This window comes from Colias croceus, chromosome 15 (assembly GCF_905220415.1).
Source record: "Colias croceus chromosome 15, ilColCroc2.1".
Lineage (NCBI taxonomy): Eukaryota > Metazoa > Arthropoda > Insecta > Lepidoptera > Pieridae > Colias > Colias croceus.
Genome location: NC_059551.1, coordinates 4,411,633 through 4,434,782, shown reverse-complemented (window position 1 = coordinate 4,434,782; position 23,150 = coordinate 4,411,633). Strand labels below are relative to the sequence as shown.

At 31.7% G+C, this 23,150-nt stretch overlaps 1 protein-coding gene across 2 annotated transcripts in view; it reads right to left on the bottom strand.

Annotated features, from left to right (window-relative positions):
• The window catches only part of LOC123697877 (dual 3',5'-cyclic-AMP and -GMP phosphodiesterase 11), a 194,564-nt gene that overhangs the window by 134,784 nt on the left and 36,630 nt on the right, over positions 1 to 23,150 (bottom strand). For both annotated transcript variants that reach the window (XM_045644442.1, XM_045644444.1), the window contains exon 2: positions 14,368 to 14,446. The gene's annotated coding sequence lies outside the window, so the exon portion shown is untranslated. The remainder of the gene's footprint in view (positions 1 to 14,367; positions 14,447 to 23,150) is intronic.

Below are 23,150 nucleotides of genomic sequence, written 5' to 3'. Positions count from 1 at the left end.
TAATGGTTAATGATAAAATAATATAGAGGTTATTTATTGTAATACTAAGTTATCATATCATAATTATTGCATGATTACAGATATATGTTTTTAGAAGTATGAAGTTGTTTAAATATGTAATGTTGCCTATAAATATCTAAGACAAAAGTATTATTTCAGGCCAAATGTATAAAATATCGTGTTCAACTCTACTAAAAATTATACATATTAAATTTTCTAATATAATGATTTTTTTCAGGTTCCAAAACTGGTCACAAATTATGGTAACCCTATACAAGAATAAAATGGTACGCCAACTGCTCCACAGTTCTTATCTACATTAGTAATCCGTTTCACACTTAAGATATTAATGTATTCCGCTAAGAAAATACCTCTTGGAATATCTTGCATTCATATGTTCCAGTTTGCAAGTATTAAAATCATACAACTCTACTTATGTATGTCTAAACTAAGTAAATATATTAATGTTTCCTGTAGTTATACTATCAATGTTGTTTTAAAATGTAATATTTTATGTATACAGGAACATGTCACTTATCGTGAGTTTATCATCAGCGACCATTATACTTATCTATACTTCTATACTAATATTATAAAGCTGAAGAGTTTGTTTGTTAGTTTGTTTGAACGCGCTAATCTCGGGAACTACTGGTCCGATTTGAAAAATTCTTTGAAACCGCGCGGAGCAGCTAGTAATACAATATATTATATGGTATATATTTTCGTACCTCCTTATATCAGCTTCTCAATAGCCTTCCAATGAAATAATAACAGGTTCAATTGAATATTCTAAACAATTTTAATTCAATAGGTAATATACGTCACAAAGACTGTTAAGTCTGAGTTCACGAATATTCTCCTAGAATTTCTCAACAATTTGATATTCCAGACCCTAAGTACTTCTATTTCGAGAGGCGTCCGATTTGATTTAATAAAGTTCCGAAATAGGTAAATAGCCGTCAAGTCGAGTCGTCTTACGAGGAACGACTTAGTGAATAAATATCCTCACTGGAGTACCGTCATTTGTTAAACTGCTCTGGCACGTGTCGGCTAAAAATTAATTATTTATTGTCCTCGTTAATTTTGACGTAATAAAGAGATTTTATATGAAATTATTAATGCTTATTATTGTATAAAGTTAAGTATATGATTACGGTGGTTATAGATTGAGTCATTCTTATAAAAGTTATGAAACTGAGTCTGAAGTGGATTCCTAGAGGCTTAGATTTTGGAATCGATGTCAAACTTCACAAGAAGAAAAGAACTATTTAAAAACATTGGGTAAGATATGACAATGTAGAGCACAGCCCTTTGAACAAAAATACCTTATGTTTTACAATATAAGTTAAATGTAATACGTATAACAAGAATAGGCTTTCTCGAACTGAGTAAATCCTTCTCTACCACAGAAGTTCAATGCAAAGTATTACCATAATAAATGCTAATGTGATTCGACTGTGTCATGCGAAGTGCCAATTCATCACCTCCCTCCACTTTGCATACAGAATCCAACCGATCTGGGATACTTCTAACGCTGAGAACTCAAACAACAAACTCGGTCATGAATAACATGGTTCTAGTATTCTATCTTTGATCTTATCATAAAGAATAGTTACTACATATATTTAATTCTTTCCAATTTCCCATTGATTATAATTTCTATCAATTAACCATCGCAAATGACGTATTGTGTGTTACATTTTCACTTGTCTTTGCAATGACAACAGTTAAATGCCAAACGTTTTTGCTGTAAACGCAAAAATTACACTTTCCACATGACAACAAAATTACTGATACTGCATTGAGAATGTAGATGTAAAAATATGCGGAGTATGCGACGGGACCATCGGATCGTTAATGTCGTCCTCTTTTATTTATTGCTTTACGTAACTAGTTCCAATAAAGTTTAATACCCCTATGAATCTAAAACGAAATTACAACGTCAAGTATGTACAATACGATGAATGATATTTGAGATACGCTCATGGAAACATAGCATTCACCGAATTGTTTTCCACGGATCGGTCACGCGACTTGTGTCTTTATGATTTGAGGTGTAAGGGTTATTTTCATGTGGGGTTTGGAGGCTGAAATTTAGCCGGATGTGAAATTTTCCACGAGCGCTCCAGGATCGTTCGGAATTGGCGGGTTTCGTTCATTCACGAATGTATTTTTGGCGGAGCGCACATGGGATTGGTGTCATCGCCGTCACATGCCAGTAGGTGAGCGACCGCTAGATGCAAACAAACAACTTATCGATCCGTGTAGCCTTACCTCATGCATTTATTTGAAAAGGTAAATAATAGTTAGATATCAACATTGATTTTATAAATACCCTAAGAACAGACTCTACCTAAGGAGAAATATAAAAAGAACTGAGCCTTCTATATCAGATATACAATTTCCATTATAATCGAATACACAGACGCCTGTAGCCCTGTAGAAAATTCTTATAAATAAACAAAGCAATCGTAATGTAAGTATGTACCTAATGTTAAACGTTTAAATGGCATGTAAGTGACCTATGCCAACCATTCTAACGTTGGTTACTTACACGTGTATTATCCAAGCAAACATTTTAACTTCATACACGTACCTACTATTTGCCATAGAAAAGAATTACACCGGAGATTAAATAAATAAAAAAAAAAAAGAAACTGAAATTTTCACCCAACTTTAATATGAATCTTGTATATGACATAAGCGCTTCGAAGTTAAACAGGGATTTAAGTTGGTGGCAAGACAAAAATTCTTTATTAAGAAGCCAGGAAAATATTTTATATTAAAACTTGGTTTTATATTTAATAATTTAACTATCAGTCTTGAAAGAAAAATATATTTTGTAGAGCGGTCAAAGAAATTAGGCGATGAATTGTTTGAGAAACATTGGCGTACATTCATTATTTCAATTGAAGTATTTCATTATTTCAAGTACATTTTCAGCTATTATGTTAAGTTCATACAGCATACTCAAAATTATCATAATACTTCGAAATAAATAGACCGGACTCTCAGTGGAGTTTCGTTTGCAAAAATAGCGGACCTAAATCTGACTTCTGATATATATTGTATAGATCCCAGACATCCTATAGACAGATGTTGCCAACCAGTTTTGTGGTCCCCCTGCCCGCACCCCGGTAATTAAATATAGCATACAAAGAAAAAAATAAAAATTTCCAAAACATGCCGTGTAGGGTATCAAATGAAAGAGCTTATTGAGTAGATCACGAATATATAGCATACTATATACATTTCTTACACTTTCTCTAAGATTTTTTAGAAAATTTACGAAAATGGTCCATTTTTGAGTTAACTTTAAACCACTATAGATTGAAAACTCATGAATAAAACTGATGATAAAACCGTGTAAATGTCAATCCAACTGTCGCACAATGTCGTGTACCTGCAGAAAAGCAGCACTGAAATGTATATCCTTGTGTAAATGTGTAAACAATAATTGTAAAAACTTGTAACAAAATCAAACTGTTGCATGTGTAAGCATTTTTCTCCGTAAATTTCGTAAAAATGGATCAAAATAAAATAATTCTATTAGTTTACTACCTTGTATTTTATTTATAACACAAAATTACCAATAATTCCATAATTCAAACCAAAAACTTTGTAATTTATCAATAATATTTGTGATGGAGGGGAGGGGGGAGGGGGATCACAAAACTGGTTGGCAACATCTGTTTATAGGATGTCTGGGATCTATATAATATATATCAGAAGTCAGATTGAGGTCCGCAATTTTTGCAAACGTCTCCACTGAGTCCGAAATTTTAAGAAATACATATATTGAAATATCGAAACTCGCCATCTTTGAATGCTCCCCCCACTCCCCCATGCAACTATTTCACTGTACGAACTATTGAATCGTAAACAATGGACTATTGTTAATTATTTAAAATAATAATTTAAAAAATATATTCATGAGTTTTCAATCTATAGTGGTTTAAAGTTAACTCAAAAATGGACCATTTTCGTAAATTTTCTAAAAAATCTTAGAGAAAGTGTAAGTAATGTATATAGTATGCTATATATTCGTGATCTACTCAATAAGCTCATTCATTTGATACCCCACACGGCATGTTTTGGAAATTTTTATTTTTTTCTTTGTATGCCATATTTAATTACCGGGGTGCGGGCAGGGGGACCACCTAACTGGTTGGCAACATCTGTCTATAGGATGTCTGGGACCTATACAATATATATCAGAAGTCAAATTTAGGTCCGCTATTTTTGCAAACGAACATCTCCTTGGAGCCTGCTCTAAAATATAAATTTAATCTCTAAAAACATACAATTATCATTAAATTTTTATTGCACACTACATAGTAATGGTTTTATCATCCTTCCTATATCACTGTATTATTTTAACATTTAATAAACAGCCTAGTGCATGTCAACTACGTACGAACCGTCTGGAATACTAAATAGATTACCTAGACTCAGGGGAAATGGAGAGGTCAATGCCCTTTACCATAGTTACAACATCTTTAAGCAACAAGTCGACTAGAAACTTCAATAGTTATGTCTAGCCTTTCAGAAATCTTATGGACCTATTGATAGCTGAGACTAAACGTAATGTATTTATAGGAAAAACAATTTGGAACTATTTTCGTTATTCTTCTAATTCTAAACTCTAATAAATTACTATATAAACTTGTTCAGAAATAGTAAAGCGACTAAGGCAGTTATTTTTTTTTTTTCTATAACCTTATACAGGTTTTTGTAACTTCGATGGGTCAGTTAAAAATCATGTGACTACGAACAGAAGGTAACTTTCACTAGGATTTCAAAAGGTTTATGTGTTTCTTTTTTGATGATTAGAATCTCGTTTTATGAATTAGGAACATAAAATTAAAAACTTTCTATTTTAACTTTGTCATTATTAAACTGATTTTGTACTTGAGGCAGATTATTAATTGCCACTTTCTGTTTTTTTTTTGATAATATTAGTTGGATTAACCTAATAGTATTTATAATATTGCCTAATACTTCGCAAACTGATATATAAGCCCATCCAACACTTTGTCTGATGATAAAACAATGTTCATCAACCAAAACTCAAAAATGAGAACGTACGTTGAAGCATGTAAGGGGTATTATAAAGTAAAGAAATATAGTGATACGTTTAGAATAAACTAATAAATATTGATTGGGTGTAAGCCGTTAATAAACAAATAAAACATAATGCGTAAAGCACAACCATACGCACATATTATATGAAGATTTTGCAGGTGAAATGCCTCTACTCAAAAAAAGTTTTCATTATTATCTATACGTAATATTATAGAGCTGAAAAGTTTGTTTATTATTTAATTGAACGTGCTAATCTAAGGAACTACGGATTTGAAAATTTGTTTCAGTGGGTTACAGCTACACTATGAAATAAATGTATCCAAACAAACAAGACACACATTGATGAGCCTGTTTTCTTCAGTATCGTGAGCCGTGACGTCACTGGAATTCTACCAAACACTGGGCCACTCGGCCGCCGCGTGAACTCACATTTATTTGGAAACATTTCCCGTTGTGTCATCATTGATCGCATGCACCTGTCTATATATTGACTAGCTTTCGCCCGTGGTTTGACCTGCGTTGTCAAAGAAAATTAATATGGGATATAAAAATAAGCTTATAATCACTCTCCAGACATAAATCACGCCATGAAAAAAAGACAAAAAAACACTATTATTATGCATATCGATTAATACATTTACGTTTTAAATTTATCAAACAATTATTATTTTCTGAGGTATAAGGTATAAATAATTTTCTTACGTATGTAGGTAGACATTACGAGTGATTGTGGAATCTTGCTATCCTCCGAGATCAATGGAAAGAAGCTTTGTTAAATATACATATATTGCCTCATCTCCAGAAATTCTTATTTAAGTGGGCGTAACACACGATAATACCTACACGATTCCTTGATTAGATTACGGATCGCCACAAAAAGCTTCTAGAAAAGCTAATACATGAATCTGAATTTCATTATTTCGTAACGATATATTTTTAACGTTTATTCGTAAGGACAAGAATAATATTTAAAGCATTTTTCCACAGAAACCCAAATGCTCATTCCACACCGAGGAATGAGCATTGTTGTTATCTCATAAAGAGAAATGACATTACATCTAACTTTGTAAACATTTGTTTTCTAATAATATTTAATTCATCTTCGTATGTTGCTTTGATGTAGAAAATGTGTCGTAATTTTTCAAAAATAACTTTTTCGTGTTTCCACTCTTATATAATAATATACTTACTGAGTTATATAATATACACTGTTTATATAATAATCTTATTGGACCACATTTTAATAAGGATATATATTATATTATATAGATATAGAAAAATCATCCTAAATAACCATTAAGTGTAAAACTTCTAATTAAATCTACCAATTTTCTCCTAATACAAGAGATGTAAATCTAAATAAATATTATCCCAACGCTAACAAGTAATTTACCAGAATATAGTAATACAAAGCTATATTTAGCGTACACAAGCGAACATCTAAACCGTAGCCAATAAAAGTTTTGTGCGAGCAACTTTACCGCTCGCCACAAAGGTAAAACTTTGATATAACTAATCAAGGAGATATACAACCTTCTACTGGCTGCTGTACAGCTAATTATTCTTTATTGTATTATTTTTCCCGCTTTATTTAAACCCGGTGTCCTATATGTTACTCGTTTTATGTGCGGCTCTGGTCACTTCGTGAGGTCAAAAGGTATGCAAATATGCGGTTTATTGCGTCTCATTACAGAGCTTTTGCTTTTAATTTAACTTATTAAATATTGTAAGACATAGTAAGACAATTTTTTTTTTCATATTTTAGTGCGAACAATAATTTATGAACGATATAATTCATGGGTTACGTACAGAAAGTTAAAAGCGTATTTAATTTAAATAAACTTGATATTATTTCGTAATACTATTACATTTTTTGTCGAGAATAAAAGAATGAAACGAAACGAAAACAATCTACTGAAAATTGCCGTTTTGGGTAGAAGCAGCCAACGATAGGACATTAGTCGACAAATTTTCTTTATAGTTTATTGTCCTCGTTGTAATTTTCAACATTAAGCAAAAAACATTTTCCTCTTCTTTTATCCCTCTTGTGCCGTTTATAAATGAAAAAGTATCAAAAGTATTTGAAACACATAACGCGATGTGTTGAAGTAAATCACATTTCGAATGCATTAAAGGGATTGTATTTATGAGTAAGATTGAAGCCTGCAACAGCGGGAACATATGGAGCAATTTTTATGAAAATCTCCGAGCTTCGAGAGAAAACCACGGGTAGTAAATTGTGAAACGAGTGACTTTTCCATAGATAGATTTATTCCCAAACATACAATTAACGTAGATAGTGTAGCGATATCGAAGATATACGAGTATTGTGGTTACAAATTGGGCCATTATTAAGTTTAATGACACACCGCATGTGTTCTTACTCCGACAATAAACAGAGAGGAAGATAATAATTTATCCATGTACATTGTAAGACAGGACATAAAGGAGAGATGATATAACTGTATTGAATTAGTGTAGAACTAGACGTTGCATGCGGCGTCGTCTGTTTATACGTGTACCTACTAATAATATAAATTTAAAATAAACTGGGTATCGGGATGTCACAAGTTCCTTAAAACCTCTTTAGTTGGTGAATTAAATCTTCGAGATAATTTCAATGATTATTATTGATACCTTCTTCTGAACAATTTCCGCAATGTCACCACATTAAAATATCTGTAAAATGTACCTGCTATGAAATTTTCTAAAAACGCGACACCGAACTTAAAATTCAGACTCTCAGTTTTAGGGTAGCATTTCAGAAAACCCATAAGATATTAATAAAAACCAGAAACATGTAAAGAAAAATTCTACGTCGTAATTCTATAGTCTAATATACATTTTCCTCATAAAGATACACTTGGGAAATATAACAAACTACAATACCTAGTAATATCAAGTTCTATATATAATAAAATATTCATAAAAGTGTATGTGAAGTGAAATTTTTCCATGTCACTGTGGAAAGACCAGTGAGTCGCGTGGAATTTGAAAGGGTCGTGAGATTTATACTCAGCTTAGTGCTCGATTACTTTACAGAAATACATATATTAACTATTTGTGTGACGATAGTAGGGACAATTTTTCGCTTTGTCCTTGTAGTACAGTCTAGAAGTCAACTACAGTAGGAATTGTGTTGGATTTACCAACACAATACCTACTGTAGTTGACTTCTGGAACCTTATGGACAATTTCTGTAAATAAATAAATACATTCCTATTTACGTATCGTTATCTAATTCCAATGAATCTAACCGTTGAATTTCCTCCATATGGTGTTTATTACCAGCCTTCAAATCACACTATGTCTAAAGGCTAGCACACATTACATGCGGGTCGCATAACGTGTGACATTGGCCGCAAAATCGCTACTCTGTGACCCATTGATCTATGGTAATTCTTTCGCAAATGTTTTATATACACGGGGTCGTAGGGTGAAGTCCTGTATATGTAGCCCATGTATGTAGACCAACTCTGGCAGGTGTATATGCCATCTGTTCGATGATCGATCTTTCGTAAAGCAGCGACGGCTACGTACGGTGCGAAACGATGCGGGAACATTTGTTGTAAAAGGTGGTAAAAGTACATATTGCAAGTTGCATATAGTTATCATAATGTATGGTTATAGGAAGATGGTAGGTATCAGGTAATAACAGGAAGTAGTGGCAGTTCTGAAATTATACCCATTATGACATATAATTATTTAAAAAAATTAAATCATATCTACCAGATTTTCTTAAACAAACTCTCAAGCCGAAGATTATGCAGAAGTAATAATTTCTAAAGTAATTGCTTTCGTCGTAAAGTTGAACCCTAACTCACACAGAAAACCGATTAAACCATCTGCATGCAATAAACAACCGCTGTACCAATATTCCCTTAATGCCTCGTAATCTATGATAATATTAAAACACAATATCACCAACATTGCCAGAACTGCAAGGCAAGCAGTTTTAAACACATTTGTCCAATGGCGTAGCGATATCGAGTTATATCGTTTACTTTTATTGCCTCTATTATTGTCGTGCGATCTGAAATTTACAATGAGACGAAGTACTTAATGTTAAGTGTTATTTTTCTTTAAGACGACACTATTATATTGATACAAGGCTCGCTCAAGCTTGAACAATTTCATTACGACGATAACCTTATTTCATGTTAACCCTATTAAGAATGTGCGATTAAAGAAGAAATTGTCAGAACAACTATACTACGAATTTTTTTTTTTCATTCCAATAAAACAAAAACATAAGTTATTTGCCCTTCACTTATGTGATCTATTAGTTATTACTAATTACAATAAATATAGATACGTAGCAATATTTTTGAAGTGAAACCTTCTTTATCGGGGTTGGAAAAAAATGTAGTGTAACATTTTTTGGTTACGCGTGATATTTTTCCGTTACGCGCCATCTTTTTTTTATCTCTACCACGCGTGATTCGACGTATTTCTGTAAAGTTGCATACTTACTATAGTATTTTTTTTGAAAACTAAGGATTTTTGAAGAAGTTTCACTTCTTACGTGCGTACACTAGTACACGCAGGCATGAAGAAGTTTCACTTCTTACGTGCGTACACGCAGGCATTTTTTAAATTTAGAAATGAAGCATAAAATCTACAAAAACACTGACTAAATGATATCATTTCTTTGAGGTCACTGTGTATAAGTATCGACCACGTGTAGCTAGAAAGTTTTTTTTTATGAGACAGCAAAGCAAACGGGAAGATTTATCAGCCATCGCCAATACGTAGCTTACGTAATAAAGGCTGTAGTCAAGTGCAACTGTATGGATAGAACCTAGATAGAAATCTGAAGTATGAATACCTACTACTAAAAGAAGAGTGTGTGTTCCGAGCACATGTGTCAGAAGTGAAACTTCTTTGGCAAGATTCAAAGATACCAAACTCGTCGCCTTATTCCATGACGTGACGGTATTGCCACGACGCCAACATATTCATCATCTCTGGATCTATCTACACGTGAGTTATAAAACTTAAAAAGTAAAGATACTGTTACTTTGTATTTTATATTTCGGTTATAAAATGTAGTGAATGGTATTAAAATATGTAAAATATTATGTGTTTCATGAAAAAAGAAATTTTAATAGGGAAAACACATAAATATTATTCGAAATTGCTAATACAATTTTACAGGGCTTTTCGTTACAGTCAAGGCTTCGTCATTCATTTATTAACAGTCTTACACTGTAATTTCTGTAATAAGCCGCAAATTATCATTTCATTCATATAACATTCACAATAGTAATTCTTAAAACCGTACTTCTCAACAAAATGCACAACAAAAATACATTCATTCATGAATATAATTCGCTCGCGACAAGACATTAATTAGAATCATGTACCATTGTCTTTCCTCCTAATAGATATAAATGCGAAAGTGTGTGAGGATGTGTGTGTGTTTGTTACTCTTTCACGCAAATTCTACTGAACCGATTACTTGGATTAACACATAGGATAGGTTTTATCCCGGAAATCCCAGGGGAACGGGAACTATGCGGGTTTTCTTTGAAAACGCGGGCGAAGCCGCGGGCGGAAATTTAGTAATTCATATAACCATAATCACGTCTTACAAAAACAAAACGAAACCTAAAAGAACGTTGAGGCCTGGCTAAAAACAAAACTGGGAGAGGAAATGTAAATTATATGAATTAAGGTGCTTTCCGAGAATTTATGCTGTCTTTATTTCAAGAGAACAATTAAATAGGATTCCGTGCTAAATTAAAACGTCTTAGGAATTTAGTCCCATAAGAATTTACGCACAATACTTATTCGTTCATTAACAAAGTTCCTTTATGCATATAATTATCGTAAAATTATATTTATAAAGGGACTTTGAGTTTGAGTTAACCGAGTTTGTAGAATGTTCTTATTTATGGATGATATCACAATAAGGATAATCTTTAAGTACATCATGATGATCGATGATGACAGCACTTTCGCTGATGAAAAACTTCATATAATACAATTCCATGTAAATCCTCTTAAATATTTGTATGAAGTATTTTACGAAAGAAATACAAGAGCAAACATTTAATAAAATAAGTTATATTTATTTATATATTACTTATTTATATATTACTGTGAAACACAATAGATCGTAACATTAAATGTTTTAATTTCTTTAACGAGGAATAAAAAAAAAATACCCACTACTTCTGCCTAACCATAGTAACAAGTCTATTAATTTTAAAAATTGTGAAATTAATTTTCATTTAACTCGAACAAAAAACGTAATTAAGTACCATTGATATATTTTTCTAATGTAAGAAAAATGCAATGTTTTAAATTTTAATATTTAAGACGTACTTTTGTTCAACTTTGTTCCCACTGTGAACATCGCATACATTATTTTTAATTCTATGTAAAACATTGTGTTTTAAAACCGTGTTATACTTAATTTAAATTTCAAACGAATTATACTTTCAGAAATAAATCACGCAAATAAATTGTCTTTATTCTCATGTAGGTACATACTTTATATAAAACACATTAATCACAAGAATCCCAAGCGGTTATCATTTATCTATCTCTAGCTAACACGCAAATATTTTATCAATTAATCAAACAAGGGTCACCTTCTCGAATTTACGCGAAACTTGATTGATTAAACCACAGAATTATCCATTACCGTGCTTGTCAAGTTGTGGCAACTACGGTAAACAAAAACAAGACAAACCTTGAAAATGATACCACTATCCTTCCTTTGTTCTGCCTATTATCTTATATCTAACAATATAATATTTTTTCAGACAAGTTTCTATTTATTATTATTCCATCAATCAATTATTATTGTTGATCTAACATTATATAAGAAATCATGAGTGAAAAAAGTGCTAGCAAATAGGTCTTGATAAACATAACCATAAGTAAATTGGGTATACTCAGCGACACAGTAAGTATCGATTTGTAATCAGAGCGTTTACGAAAACATCGAAATACAATACATACATATTATGAATCGTGTCCTAATTTGATATTTTAATGAGTGTCCTCAGAAGTAAACACGTAGGAGGTGTTTCTAATACTGTCTTCATTGTGTGGCAAATAGAAATCTACTTTATACTACTAATTTATATGAGACGAGAAATTTAACTTTATTACGCCGAGGATTCGTGGAGCAGTAATAATTATAAATAAGTAATGTAAGATACGATAAACAAAGCTTCTCTAAATAATTCATTTATTGTGGTGGTAGAAGTTACAATTCTAAATATAAATTAGGAAAAGAGAGTTTATAAATGGCTAATATGTTGTTCCAATTTAGAGTTTCGAAAATTCAACAATGTACGTAAAACCAAATTAACCGCAGTAACAGTAGATGAGCGTAATAAAGCAATGATAAACCAAATTAACATTCAGCTCATAATAACGATGCTATCCGTCATAAGGGCCCATTACGGTCTATTAGGATTAAAAGGCAACGTAATGAAAACCATTAATAATCGAGGTATTCCCGTAATAGGCGTATTTCAGTTGACGATCCGTGGGTCAGACGTGTTTTCATTAACTTCATACAACCGCCGCTACATAATTAAAACTTTTAATAATGGATTCGTGCTTGTATTACGACGCAGTTTTAAATTAATCATATGAAATTGATTATAAGATAACTTTATAGACTACTTGCGAATTATGATGGGCAGTAAAATAAAGGTAGAGCGGTGTCTTAAACCATTATCTAGAGTTCAAAATGAAAGTATTTTGCTGTGTATTATGGCGCCATATACTTAGAACTAGCTACCAAAAATATTATAAAACCATACCATACTATACAAGCAGAAGAATTGAATTTGCTCTACCATAGAGGGGTAAGGGGCAAATGCATAATACATATGTTTCACTGGGAATCGAACCCAGGACCCATCGGTTAACCCATTTACTACGCTCGCGCGTTTACCACTAGGTACCAAGGAGGCGGTCAGTATATTATGTGCAGCATGCATTAGATTTATATCTAGATTTTGAAGAATTAATTTCAAAATCTGAAAGCTATAAAAGATACATTACAAAATACGTATAAAAATCACAATAAACTATTTACTGCAGCTCTCAAGATAATCTGTTCAAATTTATATCTAGGCGGTATTATTTGTAAGTTAATATCTTCGAACTATCCATAAAATTATTTGATATACCGTCTTTATAATACGAACATAAAAGTAATTCCATACACTCACAACCAATTATTATTCAGCCGTTGCATACAAAATCAAGAAGCAATTATATTTTTATTGCACCCTTCCATTGCAACCGCCTATATAATTTGAGTTAAATTATCAGATATATTTATAGCAGAGCTATGACGGACAAAAGAGAATATGACGGTAATAAAGCGGTGTTTTATTGCATGAAACTCGTAACCTATGCCTAGGAAATGCATTTACAGATTAAACCTACGGACTAAACCTACAACACTGCATAGGATTTTATGAATCATGAAATGCTCTCTGAGAAACCATCGCTTTATTACCAGTGTGTTATTTATTGCATCACAGCTTTAAGGAAATCGTAAAACTGATTATTTACTCGAAACGAACTATTTACTTTGATGTATTTTTTTTTAGGTTGATGTATAATATGTTTATCTGATATTTACGAAATTATATTTCGATTTTGAAGTTACCACTTTGAGTATTTTTTATTATCTTTTTTGTATTATCAAGAAACCATCGAAAGCTGATTCGTGGTTTCAGACGATCATTATCGTACTGTATCATTGGTAATAAATTTTATGTATACCATTTATATTTAGTTAAAGATAAAGATCAAATATATAGGTAGATAGCGATCAATTTACCAGAATATTGAAAATTCACAAAAAATATCTCTTCCTCAAAGTAGCTTGTTGACATTGGCGGAGTCATTTTGAAATCTCAAGGCCAAGTTTTAATTTGAAAGCAGGACAACCTCGAGTATTTATAACATTCCAAGTGTGTTTTATCGTAAAATGGTAGGTGTATTACACAATTATATTCGCTCTAACTACTTCAATAAATAATTATTTGTCGTGTCCTGGGTACAAGAGTAGAGCAGCATTTTAGAACTGAGGTGTGAGGTCCATTCCCAGTTGTCATAATATTATAAAGCGTGTATTACCTACAGGCCACAGGCTACATATTAAGTACATAGAAATAAATACCACCGGTTAACAAAGCTTTACCTTAGCGTTTCGTCATATCATACATCTACCACTACCAATGTTAAATGTACATATTCAATACATAACATACATAAACAAATCCTTTCCACACTATTTACCTGGTTTCCTGCGCACGCGCCACTGCACCGGCTGCGGCGCCGGGCTGCCCGCGCCCGACGACGCCAGCTTGATGCCGTCCTGTAATAGTTTAATACTATAAGTCGATTTGTTAATTATACTAATATAATAAACCTAAAGAGTTTGTTTGTTTGTTTGAACGCGCCAATCTCAGGAACTACTGATCCTTAACTGGCTACTACTGGAACTACCTACTGGTTTTACATAGGAACTTGATATTTGTTATCATAAATGGCTGAGAAAAAACTAGCAGAATTTGTAACATAGATTATAATCTGGTAGAGCACAAATTATTAGCTAACATGGGATCGAAGCCCGGACAAAAGTAACTAATATTCTAAAGTTATTGAAATGTATATTTCGATTAATTTTTTTAACTTAAATATTTTTCATTGTTACGAGTTAAATATTAAACTCTATTTCAAAAAATATTTCATGAAAATTGAAAAGCTTCAAGAAAAATTTGTTAGAGCGACATCTATTGTGAAAAGAGAACTCTAAATAGCACCTGTCATAGCACGGAGGCGCCATAACATGCTGCTACGTACAAATGTAACACCATACCACTAGATGGCGTTTATTTCAATATTCCTTTTTAATAAAAACAACGTAATAAAAGCTAGTATCGTAATAGCTATTTAACATTATATTATTATCTGTGGTATTTACATATTTAATCTTATTAAATTTATTTATGAGATTAATTTAACAAATAGTCGAGATTTTGATTATGATAATTGTAATTTTTATCAATCATGAAAATAAAGTTTCTATGAATGTTTATAAATTATCTCATCTTTGTCTCTTTACCTGCGGATTTGGTAGATAATCTGTTATAAGCAGGTACATACTATTTTTTAATTATATGAATTCTAGATATATTATCGCCTATCGGAAACAAACACCCAATGCAGCCTTATAAAACTAGGTATGTAATTAATCACAGACTCACAGAAAATTTAAATTTTATTTTATGTTTTATTATTAGGATAGGAATAGAAGAATTACATGTAATAGTTGCATTATAGGTATTATGCATACTATTAGCTGTGACCCGTGGTTTTACCCGCAGTCCACTGCTCCTGTTGGACTCAACGTGATGATATTATAATATAGCCTATAGCATGCCTATAGCCTTCCTCTATAAATAGACTATCTAACACCTAAAGAATTTTTCAAATCAGGTAGTTCCTGATATTAGCGCGTTCAAACAAACAAACAAACTCTTCAGCTTTATAATATTAATACCTAAGTATAGAGATATTTATTGGGTCCATGGTATAGATAATGTTTTAATACATATTAGGATAGGATGTTTTAATACATATTAGGAAGGATTCCGCGTAATAGTAGCATTAAATATACGTACTAGCTTTCCGCCCGCGGCTTCGCCCGCTTTATCTAAAACCTTATAAATTATATACAAAAACCTTCCTTGAGAACCATTCTATCTATTAAAAAAACCGCATCAAAATCCAATGTGTAGTATTAAAGATTTAAGCATACAAAGGGATATAGGGACAGAAAAAGCGACTTTGTTTTATACTACCTACTTATGTAGTGCGATTAACCAACCAAATTGAAAAGTTCTATCTACGTATTTATTCCACTCCGATTTGATTAGTTATGTAAAATAGTTAGTTAATTGGTTCACACGATAGAGTAGTTAAGATTACTATCGCATTCCGATCTAATTAACGCAATTCCGTTTATTGTTTTCCCTCATTTAAATTCATTTATAATTACAAGTTTATACCATTTTACACTGAGAAAAGTGTCTTATTATTTGTCGTTTCCTTAAGTTGGTTCAAAACATTATTCATATGTTTTAGTTCACTAAATATTCCTATCACTACATAATATAAAACAAAGTCGCTTTCTCTGTTCCTATGTCCCTTTGTAGGTATGTTTAAATCTTGAAAACTACGCAACGGATTTTGATGCAGTTTTTTTAATGGATTGAGAGTGATTCAAGAGGAAGGTTTTAGTATATAATTTATTAGGTTTTAGACAAAGCGGGCTTGAAGCGGGCGAAGCCGCGGGCGGAAAGCTAGTATATAATATAAGTCGACATGCTAATATAATATTGTGAAATTCAGCCGCACTTAATTTATTATAAATTGTGTCTGGTGTATAAAATATACATAAATAAATAATTCAGAAGATGCGTGTTTCAGTTTGAGTTTGCTTTGCTTTAAATCTGGTATAAACCGGAAATTAATAACATGTACATAGGTAATATTTTATTTTTAAATTTTAAATACACGTGTCATGTATGTAGTACCTACAGTTAGTTCAATTTTCCCATTCAAAAAAGAAACAAATATTTTAAACACAATACTGAAAATGTTCATTATAAAAAGGGCTCTACCACAATAATTATTGTACTAAAACCTCGAATTAGTCTAATATAATTCATAAAAAATATATAGAAAAATATATACTTTCATGAATATTAAAGCAAATAAATGTTCGTTGTGAGAAAACTTTAACACAAACAAAACTTTTGTAACTAAAACAAATTTCAGCTTCGAATAATTGGGCGCTTGTTACCGCTACCTACGGTTTTCTGTTTAATATTTTAATAACTTTGTTTATTTTACAACAGGTTATTCTATAGGTATTTTGTTTTAAATATCAAATGCTATCAATCTACTTTTAATTGCGTTTTTAACAGTAATTTTGTAGCAGAGATTTATGTTTATTTAAAACTAGCTTTTCACCCGCACAGTCTTAGGAAATTCGGTGAATGAAAAATAAACGCTCCTTTACGATATGAAAATTGATAAAGCAATCAAACAAACAAAGACTTTTTCATTTATTATACTTAGGATCAAATTTAAAGTAGGCATTTCATTAACTTCAAGATATTAACGCAAGCTTTCAGGCTTGAAAAGAGAGGTTTTATGTACTTTTCTTTGTCAGTTTCTCATTAAAATCTTTTTAATTGAATTTTGTTTGTCTTAGCAACATTATGAGATGAGCTTGAGATGAGAATCTTTATTTTATTTTTGGATTTCGAGGGAGTTTTACCTAAGGTGGAAAATATATGAGAAATATAATTATGTAGAGGTGAATTATAATATAAATAATATTTAATATTATTTCACTATAAAAATTAATATGTGGTTAAAAGCTAGAAAAAATTCCACAAAAAGATTAAGTATCAAAAATTATGAGTACCTAACTATATAAGTACTAAGTTGTAAGTACGTTTCTTATTTCAATTCCCTTCCTTGACTTTTGCATTTTTCCTTTATAAAAGATTGCTATTCTCCAATATCTGATATACAGTGGTGGTCACATAATTAAAGACACCCCCTAATTGACCATAAAAGATTTACATTAGGCACTACAATTATCTGAAAAAGTTATTGAATCTAGTATTATTTTTATTTAACCATACAAGACAATGTGTTCTTTAAAATGAAGGACATAAAATAGGTATATTCCTTGTTAGTTTCGACACTTGCTCCCTGTGGGAATGTAACACAAACTTTGTGTACGTACGTGTAGCTGGCCACTTAATTAAAGACAACAAGAAATGCGTTATAATTTTTTAAAAATAAAAAGAAACTGCATTGTGCTTTTCTTCGTTTTGCCGCGTAATTTCATAAATCGTTGACACTCCATAATAATTTTGAGTATTTTTAACCTTTAAAATTAAAATTCTTTCGTTTAATAGTTTTTATATCAATTATTATGGTTAAAAACAAGAGTTGCGACTCGTCCACAAAAAAATTATTTTTAACTTCCATTATAGGTAAATTAAACTGTTCCAAGAATATGGTTATCAATGCTATAGAACATGTCAAGATGTTCCACACGACCGAAAACGTACTCAGAAAAGCAAAGCCAAGTGAAACTACTTGACCGAAAGATTCAAAAATGGTGCTGTTGGCTAAAAAAGATCAATTTAAAGGATCGGAACTGATACAGTTCATGGTGCAGCAGGCTTGAAGGGGGGTCTGCAAGGACAATTAGACGGAGACTGTGTGAGGAAAACTTGCACTGAAGAGTATCTCGGAAAGTACCCCTTTTGAAAAAACAAAATGTGAAGGCAAGATTTGACTTTGCTACAAAATACGAACACTGGACTGAACAAGAATGGAAACATGTGCTGTTTCTGCTTGAAACTAAGATTAATATGATTAATTTTGTTAGAAAAGAATATGTAGGACGCCATCTCAATAAGAAAATGGATCTAAGATACACTAATAAGTAGTCATACATGAGGGTGGAAATATCAAAGTGTGGGGCCTTTTTTTCTGGACTTGGCGTTGGACCTGTCAAAAAGACAGAAAGCAACATGGATAAATTCCAGTACAAGTATATTTTAGAGCAATCCATGCTGCCCTATGCGGAGGAAAATTTACATTTTGTTTGGACTTTTCAACACGATAATGATTCTAAGCACACAGTAAAAGTAGTGAAGTGCTTGTTAAGGAACCAATCTGTAACTGTTTTGGATTGGCCCCCCTACAGTCCGAATTTAAATCTGATCGAAAACTTATGGAATCAAGAAAGAAAGAAGTCGTGGCAAAGCGATCAACAAACGTCGACTAACTTTGCAAAGCATTTTCGAAGAATGGAACCAAATTAGTGATGCAACTTGTACAAAATTAGTTGCTTCAATGCCCAAGAGATGTAAACCGTCACTACTGCCAAAGGACATGCAACCAAATATTGAAAAGTGTAAAAATGTTTTGTAAATACGTCAGACATTTTGTGTTGGAAAAATAATCTCATTAAAACAATAATTTTTTATATTTCTTATAAGCGAGTCTTATGTCTTTAATTATATGGCCAGACCTTTGCTAGGTTAAAACTGCTAGTAGTAAGGATGAACCGATTAAAATCTAACAAACCGACAAGTTCTGTAGATAAAATTTAGTTTAGCATTAGACAACACATACCTGAATATTTTAAAATTATTTAACAAGTTCCAATGCTAGTGTAAAAAAAAATTTTTGAGAGAAGTGTCTTGGGTAGTATAAAATGCTCTTAGTGTCTTTAATTGTGTGACCACCACTGTATAAAAGGTTATTTTCTCACGTGGGTGTGCCTCGCTAGCAACTGTGCTTTCAATATGATTGATTGATGAGACTAAGTAAATTTCATGCCCATTATAATATGTATTAGAATAATATTCATTGTTGGGAACAAAACGCTCATTATATTTAGAAAATTTAATGATTACAATGAACAACTGTTACCTACGTAAAGGTTGAACGATTTATTTAACAATGCAAAGAGACGTGACACCTCTGTCTGCCAATGACACTGCTCTTGTAAATGCAAAGAACTCACGTTTTAAACGTATTTAGAAAATTATTAATTTGTCAAGGTCCAATACGAGTGGACAGCAAACAAAACTATATTTTATTAGATAACCATTTAAATGGGCTAAAGCCCAAAAAAAAACTAAGTTAGAACATTTACCTACGTTGGATGCATTTAGATCTTACAGAATAAGGAAGTTGAAGTTTTATCTAGGAAAAACGAGACCTTTAATAACTGATCGTTCCAATATGTGCCGATATGCAAACTACTATCAAAAAACCCTTATTTTTCCTTCCTCGAACATTAATGCATTAAATGCAGTAAGTAGATACAATCAAAATTCAATACCAACAGTTCTAGAATCTGTCTGCGTTTTTGATACACTTCCAAACAAAAAGATTCTGCGTTCCGGTGCCTACTTCGTTTAATATTCACGTCGCATTTTTGGCGGTAAAATTTTAAGTGTTCCCCGTTCCGTGTGCTGAATTTTTGCATTGTGTTAAACGTACTCTGAATATCTATACGAGACAATGCACACGATTATTGTCGCTTGGTCATCGGAGTCACGAGGCCAGTTTTTCAAATGGTGCACAAATTGCACAATTTTATGTAATCATTCTGTGGAACGGTTGTTGCTATGTTGGTCAATCTAAATATTATAAAGAACTGTCTGTATAGAGTTATATTCGCCAATAATCATAAACTCTATGTACTGATCTAGTATTTGTAAATCTGGCGGTTATGCCCAAAAACCTAAACCATTATATTAATTTAGATGAGTTTTTCATCTAGGAGCGTTAATAGCTGCATGATTTAATATATTATAGTACTATATCAGATAGCTCTATGATTGCAAGTTTCATTAAACAAACATACATACGTACATGAGTCCATGGCGTCAAATTGTTTGTACCTATTAATAACCCAGAATTCCAAACCACAACCCCATTTAATGTACCTACTACCTAACCTAAATTTCTCACTGAATTCCGCATCTCGAAATATTTATTTTGTAAGACCTTTGTATTTGGTTGGATAGTTATTTTTTTTATTACAAAATAGGTACATTATGTTATTAGCGCGGACAAAAAATACCTACCTACTTGCAATCGATGGTGAACTGTAATAAACTCTCATCATAATATACTTACTGTGTAAAAAGAAAGACGTAGATATTGTCTTCCTTGCGAAGTCATACCTACATTTCACCATTTCTTAAATATTCCACTAAAAATATATTTTACCGAAAATAAGCTAAATATATATACGTAGGTACTCGTTCAAACTTCAATAACAAATTCAAAATGCTATTTTCATTTTATTGAAGTCCAATTTTATCGTCAATAGAAGTGTACCTATTGAATATAAAACGTATTGAATTAACTAACCGTAAAGTAATAAAGCAACAATGTTCAATACAAAATACGAGCAAAACAGTCTGTTCCTAAAGTAACAATTTAAACAAAATATCCCTTAAATTGAAGTAATAACCGTAAAATTGGGTAATAAAAGAGGTAGTACCCAGGTAAACATGGCTGAGAAGGCAATTTTATTTATATTCAGCCGATACTCAGGTGGGGGAGACAAGTCTCAAAATATATTTCAATATTTCAGCCTCTCCTTTATAGTCTATAGAAATTCAAGTGGGTGAAATTAAGCCTCTTAAATTATATTACATAGTTATTTACTTAGTTTAGTTAGAAGTTACAGCTCTATAATGAAAGTTTATTTCTAATAAGTAATTTAAATACAAATTTTGTGGCTTTGTAATTTATTCAATACAATTTTCATGAAAACGTACTTGAATCAAGTATTATAGAATATTTTTTGCGCTCATTTGATGTTTCTAAAGTCGAAATGTACGAAAGTAGAACTTTAGGAAAACACTTCCTAAATTGTTTACGCATTCCGGAACGAAACATCAAATCAATCAATGTACGCGCGTTAATTAAATTCATCACTGTCATGTTTCTTTAGCAATTTGTAGCGTAAAAATGTTTCCCGATGTTATAGACAGTTAATAAAAGCATACCTACATAAATATGCTGTAATATACTTAAATTACAGTTATTTACACGGAGTTTTTATACACTAAACGCGACGATGGGAAGCCATCAACATTTTATTCAACGTTATACTTGGGTGTTCCTATTGTCAGCTGGAATAATTTTTATTTGCTATTTTTTGGAAGCTTCATAAATTTCATGACGTGTTTGAAAAACACAAAGGAACACTTTTTCATTAAAAAAATGACCAATTAAAGACAGCTCGTGAATATTAATTATTATTATGTTAGACGGTGTGTGTGTGTTGTGTAGGTACCTGCTACCTACATTCATGTATGAAATATAATATAATAATAATAATTAATATTCACGAGCTGTCTTTAATTGGTAATTTTTTAATGAAAAAGTGTACCTTTGTCTATAATATTATGTTTTTCAAACACATGATATTTATGAAGCTTCTATATATCTTTATAATATATCTTTTTTACGCTATTCTCTTAAGGAAGAAATCTATGTTAGCCACTGTACACAGACTACTAATTATGCTATTAAAGCTAGTCGTAAACTTTATAAATCTAGATTCTAACCAGAAAGGTACGGATAAACAGATCGCGTGGGTCGTTTCTTAAGACGCAGATTGCATGTTTGTGATTACAAGCAATATAACGTAGATCAACAAAGTAGGGCATTAACACAATACATGTAATAGGCACAAATTACGTGTGTACATAGTAGGCACAATAGCGATGGAAATTCCCTGTTTAACTGCGTAAAACCATCGGAAATCAGGAGTCTTTAAATTTATTGATTAATCGATGGTATAATTCGTTTTTGTTTGGTTTTTATTTTATTACACAAATAAGTTTTGATGCCTCCCTATATACAGCTAACACTTATCCTTTGCCTGAGGCGTCGCCTCGTAGAGATCACTCTGAAGTGAACTGTATGAAAATTATTGTTTTCTTTTCCATTTTGTAAAAGAATCTATAATAAAAGTGTTAATTGATGAAATTTTGTGTCTATAATGATTTATCGATATATCGAATATCTATGTGAATATGGAAAAGTTTGAAAACAATCTCTTAAATAAACCTCTCTATGGAATTACGAAGATTGATAAGATCCCATATAGCCCAAAGCGATAAAAGCGAGTGCCGGCTTACTTTCGGATAACATCTTATAAATGACATGAAGGCGATTTCTTACCACACTGCCAAATCACAAACCTCAGTGTAGAATACAAAAACATTAGGAAATGGTGATAGCAAAACTTCAGATTTTGAATCATATTCTTACTCTATTTAGGTATTTTAAATAACTCTATAGAAATAGAAAATTTTATTTGACATCAAAGAAAAGCTGTGTGAATGGAGGGTTCATAAATTAGTTAATTAATAATGTGGCAATTTCTTTTTTCTCTTGTGTATGTGTGTGTGTGTTAAATAAAGTATTTTGTATTGTATTGTATTGTA